The sequence below is a fragment of the Arachis hypogaea genome, chromosome 19 (genome assembly GCF_003086295.3).
Source record: "Arachis hypogaea cultivar Tifrunner chromosome 19, arahy.Tifrunner.gnm2.J5K5, whole genome shotgun sequence".
NCBI lineage: Eukaryota > Viridiplantae > Streptophyta > Magnoliopsida > Fabales > Fabaceae > Arachis > Arachis hypogaea.
This window is the reverse complement of record NC_092054.1, coordinates 60,452,713-60,459,400: the sequence shown is the minus strand read 5'-3', so window position 1 is coordinate 60,459,400 and position 6,688 is coordinate 60,452,713.

The window sequence follows — 6,688 nt, the reverse complement described above, 5'->3', positions numbered from 1 at the left end:
AGAGACTATAGTAGCTAAGTGATGAGCGAATAATTTATACGCTTTTTGGGATTGTTTTTACATAGTTTTTAGTATATTTTTATTACTTTTTATTATATTTTTATTAGTTTTTAAATAAAAATCATATTTCTAGACTTTACTATGAGTTTGTGTGTTTTTCTGTGATTTTAGGTATTTTCTGGCTGAAATTGAGGGACCTGAGCAAAAATCTGATTCAGAGGCTAAAAAAGGACTACAAATGCTGTTGGATTCTAACCTCCCTGCACTCGAAGTAAATTTTCTGGAGCTAAAGAAGCCTAATTGGTGCGCTCTTAATTGCGTTGGAAAGTAGACATTCTGGGCTTTCCAGAAATATATAATAGTCCATACTTTTCCCGAGATTTGATGGCCCAAACTGGCGTTCAAATTCAGCCCAAGGAATTTTGGCGTAAAACGCCCAAACTGGCACCAGAATTGGAGTTAAACGCCCAAACTGGCACCAAAGCTGGCATTTAACTCCAGGAACAGCCTAAGCACGAAAAAGCTTCAATGCTCAGCCCAAGCACACACCAAGTGGGCCCTGAAAGTGGATTTCTGCATCATTTACTTATTTCTGTAAACCCTAGGCCATTAGTTCATTATAAATAGGACCTTTTACTATTGTATTTACACACTTTTTATCATCTCTGGACGTTTAGTCCTTAGACCATTGGTATGGAGGCTGGCCATTCGGCCATGCCTAAATCTCTTTTACTTATGTACTTTCAACGGTGGAGTTTCTACACCCCATAGATTAAGGTGTGGAGCTCTGCTGTTCTTCATGAATTAATGCAATTACTACTGTTTTTCTATTCAATTCACGCCTACTTCTTGTCTAAGATATTCACTCGCACTTCAACCTGATGAATGTGATGATCCGTAACACTCATCATCATTCTTACTTATGAATGCGTGCCTGACAAACACTTCCGTTCTATCTGCAATAGCTTTAGTGCGTATCTCTTGGGTTTCTAATCTAAGATTTGAACCTTCGTGGTATAGGCTAGAATTATTGGCGGCCATTCTTAAGATCCGAAAAGTCTAAACCTTGTCTATGGTATTCCGAGTAGGATCTGGGATGGGATGACTGTGACGAGCTTCAAACTCACGAGTGTTGGGCATAGTGACAGACGCAAAAGGATCAATGGATCCTATTCCAACATGAGTGAGAACCGACAGATGATTAGCCGTGCAGTGACAGCGCATTTGGACCATTTTCATTGAGAGGACGGATGGTAACCATTGACAACGGTGATCCCCCAACATACAACTTGCCATGGAAGGAGGTAACGCATTGTTGGAAGAAGGCAGTAGGAAAACAGAGGTTCAGAAGGAACAAAGCATCTTTATACGCTTATCTGAAATCCCACTAATGAATTACATAAGTGCTTCTATCTTATTTTTTGTTTTAATTATATTTCAATTATCAAAATCCCATAACCATTTGAATCTGCCTGACTGAGATTTACATAAGATGACCATAGCATGCTTTAAGCCGACAATCTCCGTGGGATCGACCCTTACTCACGTAAGGTATTACTTGGACGACCCAGTGCACTTGCTGGTCAGCTGCACGGAGTTGTGTGAAAAGTGTGCGATCACGATTCCGTGTACCAAGTTTTTGGTGCCGTTGCCGGGGATTGTTCGAGTTTGGACAACTGACGGTTCATCTTGTTGCTCAGATTAGGTAATTTTATTTTATTTTTAAGCTTTTTATTTTCGAAAAAAATTTTTCAAAAAAAAAAACAAAAAAAAATTATTCTATGTTCTTCAGAATTTTTAAGAATGAATTCTAGAGTTTCAGATGATGCTTTTATCATCACAGGAGCCTTTTTGATTCCCATTAATTTGGCTGTTGTATGTAATGTCCTGCTGAAGCTTGGCTAGTCATGTCTAATCTTTTTAGACTGAAGCTTTAGACTAACATTGCATGATTCCTGGAATTCTTATCAAAAATTTTGAAATTCTTATTTTTCTTTTTCCAAATAATTTTCGAAAAATACAAAAAAAATTTTATAAAATCATAAAAACCAAACAAAATTTTTTATGTTTCTTGTTTGAATCTAATATCAATTTTTAAGTTTGGTGTCAATTGCATCTTTTTAATTTTTCTTAAAATTTTCGAAAACTCATGCATTATGTTCTTCATAGATCTTCAAGTTATTCTTGATGATTTTCTCTGGTCTGATCTTTGAATTCTCTTGTTTGGTGTCTTTTCTTGTTTTTCGTATGCATTTTTGAATTATTAGTGTCTATAGAATGAAAATTTCTAAGTTTGGTGTCTTGCATGCATTGTTTATTTGATCTTAGTTATTCATGATTAGTTTCATTTTGTAGTTGCTCTCTCTCATCATTAAGAAAAATTCAAAAATTTTTTTTTCAAAATTATGTCTTTTCAAGTCAATAATACAGAGAATTGAAGATTTAGAACATACAGCAGAGGAATTATAGAGAAAAAGCTGGGCGTTCAAAACGCCCAGTGAGGAAGGAAAACTGGCGTTTAAACGCCAGCCAGGGTACCTGGCTGGGCGTTAAACGCCCAAAAGGGTAGTACATTGGGCGTTAAACGCCAGAATGGATACCATTCTACGCGTTTTACGCCAGGATAACATCAAGGAGGTAATTTTGTTTTCAATTCAAATATTTTTTAATTTTGAAAGTTTTAAAACTAATTTTTCAAAATCTTATCTTTTTCATATCCTCTCTTATCAATCATATCTTTTTCAAAATCAAATCTTTTTTAAATTATTTTTCAATATTTTCGAAAATCCTTGTTACAATTAATGATTTGATTCAAAAATTTCAAGTTGTTACTTGCCTATTAAGAAAGGTTCAATATTTGAACTTTAGAATCATATCTTTTAAATTTCTTGTTAGCCAAGTCATTAATTTCCAATCATATCTTCTCAATCATATCATTAATTTAAAATTTTTTAAAATTATTTTTCAATCATATCTTCTCAACCACATCTTTTTCAAAATAATTTTCAATCATATCTTTTTTATTACTGATTTCAAAATATTTTTCAAAATCACCTAACAGCTTTCTCAATTTTAATTTTCAAAAAACCATTAACCATTTTTCAAAATTCTTTAACTAATTATTTTAAATTTTAATTTTATTTTTCTTTTAAAAAATTTTTCGAAAATTCCCTCTCTCACCTTCTTCTATTTAAGGACTAACAATCCTCCTCAATTAGCAATTCGGACTCTCTCTCCTTCTTCATATGTTTGAATTCTTATCTACCTACCTCATCCCTCTATTCTTGTTTTCCTCTGACACCTCAAGGAATCTCTATACTGTGACATAGAGGATTCCTATTCTTTTTTGTTCTCTTCGTTTTCATATGAGCAGGAGCAAGAATAAGAACATTCTTGTTGAAGCTGATCCGGAACCTGAAAGAACCTTGAAGAGGAAGCTAAGAGAAGCTAAAGCATAACACTCTGGAGAGGACTGATAAACCCCAATTTTGTGGTTTATCTTGTGCTTATTTTGGGAAATTTTATCAACATTTCTCACACTTATTCACAAGAAATGCATGGTTTTGTGTTCACTTCCCAATATTGCTACATGATGGAAAACATGCTTATTTTGCCTTAAATTTGCCGTATTTTAATTCCCTTCTATTGCCATTCGATGTCGTGATGTATTTGTTGAGTAATTTCAGGAATTATAGGGTAGGAATGACTTAGAAGAGAGGGAGAAAGCATGTACAAAAAGGGAGGAACATGAAGAATTGAAATCTTGGGAAAAGCAGCATCGGCGCGCTCGCGCACTCCACGCGCACGCGTGGACGGGATTGGCTGGAAGCGGCGCGCAAGGATGGACGCATCCGCGCGGATCAGAAAATTTCTATCGACGCACACGCGCACTTGGCGCGCACGCGTGGATCGCAAAAGCAATCGGCGCGCACGCACGCATGACGCGCACGCATGGAAAGCTGCACGTGACCTCATTAAAGGAAATCGTGCCTGGCGATTTTTAAGGCTCATTAGGCCCAATTTCAAGCTGTTTCTGCAAGGAAAAGACCCAAGGATGCTAGGGGAAAAAGAGGGGATCACTCATTTTACACTAGGACATAATTTTTAGTTAGTTTTTGGTTCTTTTGTTATTCTAGAGGGAGAAACCCTTGTTCCTCTCTAGATCTAGTTTTAATTTGATCTTCCCTTGTTGATTTGTGACTTGGATCTTGTTAATTACTAGTTTTAATTGTTCAATTTGAATTCCTTGTTACAATTTTGCTTATATCTTGTGATAGTTTATGAATTATTGTCAATTGTCATTTTATACCCATTTCATGAATGTTGTGAATCTTAACTTGTTGATGTTACATTGATGATTTCTATGTTTAGCTTTGTTGTTTGGATGATCATATGTTGATAGTTGTTAGTGGGTACTTGTAGATTTTAATTTAATTGCTATTTTGAACATGTCTTTTGTTAATGCTTACCGAGTGTTTGATGAATTGTTTACTTTGATTATGGAGTAGTCTTCTTTACTCTTGGCCTAGGTCAAAGGAATTGGGTAAACTTGAGTCATTGGGTCTAATGGATTTGATGATTTGGGAGCCCTAGGTGGTCAATTTGATACTCATTGATGCCAACCCACTACTAATCTAATTAGTAGGTAGGTTGGGACTTATGGGTTGATGTGATTAAAGCCATTTGACGTACTTCAAGTCTAGGAGTAGATATCACGTACTTAAGACTTTGAGAGTAGACTTAATGATCTTGGTTCCTCATAATTGTCAAGATATAGTTGTTAGACAAGGATGGTGGCCCCAATTCCCAAGCCTAGCCAAGAGTTGCTTTTATTATTCATATTTGAAAATCAATTTCCTCAACCAATTGCTTTAGTTGTAGTTACTTGTTTGGGTTATAATAAGATTAAGTGGAATGTTGTTTATTCATTGAAGTTGCTCATGTTTTGCTTAGTTAATTGAACTAGTTGTTGCATTTTAAGATTACTTGCTTGTTAAGATTCCTATTTATTTTCATGCTCATAACTCACAACCCCGGATTTCTAACCAATGTTGAAGCACATGTTTTCCCATTCCTTGTGAGACGACCCGAGGTTTGAATACTTCGATTATTTCTATTGGGGTTGAACTTGTGACAACCAGATCCCTCTTCTAAATTTGACCCCCGAGGATTGTTGTTGGTAGAGCTATACTTGCAACGCGACCTTATTGGAGAAAATCTTTACCAATACACCCTTGGGGCGCCTGTCAAGGACCTGACAGAATTTTTTGAAAAAGAAGAAGACATGGCCAAACCTAACAACAATGGTGGAGATGCAAGGAAGATGCTTGGTGACTTTGTTTCACCGTCTTCTGACTTCTGTGGAAGGAGCATCTCAATTCCTGCAATTAGAGCAAACAACTTTGAGCTTAAGCCTCAATTAGTTTCTCTAATGCAGCTGAATTGCAAGTTTCATGGACTTCCATTGGAAGATCCTCATCAGTTTTTAGCTGAATTCTTGCAAATCTATGACACTGTTAAGACCAATGGGGTTAATCCTGAGGTCTATAGACTTATGCTTTTTCCCTTTGCTATAAGAAACAGAGCTAGGACATGGTTGGACTCACAACCTAAAGAAAGCCTGAACTCTTGGGAAAAGCTGGTCAATGCCTTCTTGGCAAAGTTCTTTCCACCTCAAAAATTGAGTAAGCTTAGAGTAGAAGTCCAGACCTTCAGACAGAAGGAAGGGAAATCCCTCTATGAAGCTTGGGAAAGATACAAGCAGTTGATCAGAAGGTGTCCTTCTGACATGCTTTCGGAATGGAGCATCATATGTATATTCTATGATGGTCTGTCTGAACTGTCTGAGATGTCATTGGACAACTCTGCTGGAGGATCTCTTCATCTGAAGAAGACGCCTGAAGAACCCCAGGAACTCATTGAAATGGTTGCAAATAACCAAATCATGTACACTTCTGAAAGAAATCCTGTGAATAATGGAACAACTCAGAAGAAAGGAGTTCTGGAGATTGATACTCTGAATGCCATAATGGCTCAGAATAAAATATTGACTCAGCAAGTCAATATGATTTTTCAGAGTCTGTCTGGAATGCAAGCTGCATCAGGCAGTACTAAGGAGGCTTCTTCTGAAGAAGAAGCCTATGATCCTGAGAATCCTGCAATGGCAGAGGTGAATTACATAGGAGAATCCTATGGAAACACCTACAATCGTTCATGGAGGAATCATCCTAATCTCTCATGGAAGGATCAATAGAAGCCTAATCAAGGCTTCAATAATAATAATGGTGGAAGAAACAGGTTTTGCAATGGAAAACCTTTTCCATCATCTTCTCAGCAACAGACAGAGAACTCTAAGCAGAGCCACTCTGACTTAGCAACTATAATCTCTGATCTATCCTAAACTATGTGAATATTGTATGTAGTTTACTTCTTTCAATACTTAGCCATAGTTTAGATTTCTTTTACATTTGTGCTATGACTTTCAAGTTTGATGACTCGGTCTCAACCGAATTCTAGCTTAGCCAATTTTGATCCCGAGATCGAAAGAACTTTGTTACACACTCGGCAAGCTAGACGGCGGTTGAATTACACGCCTAGTACTTCGGCCTCTCTTAAGGGAAATACCGAATCACTAGACGTTACCGAGAGTGACTTGGAGTCCGTTACTTCCTATTCTTCTGTTGGCGCT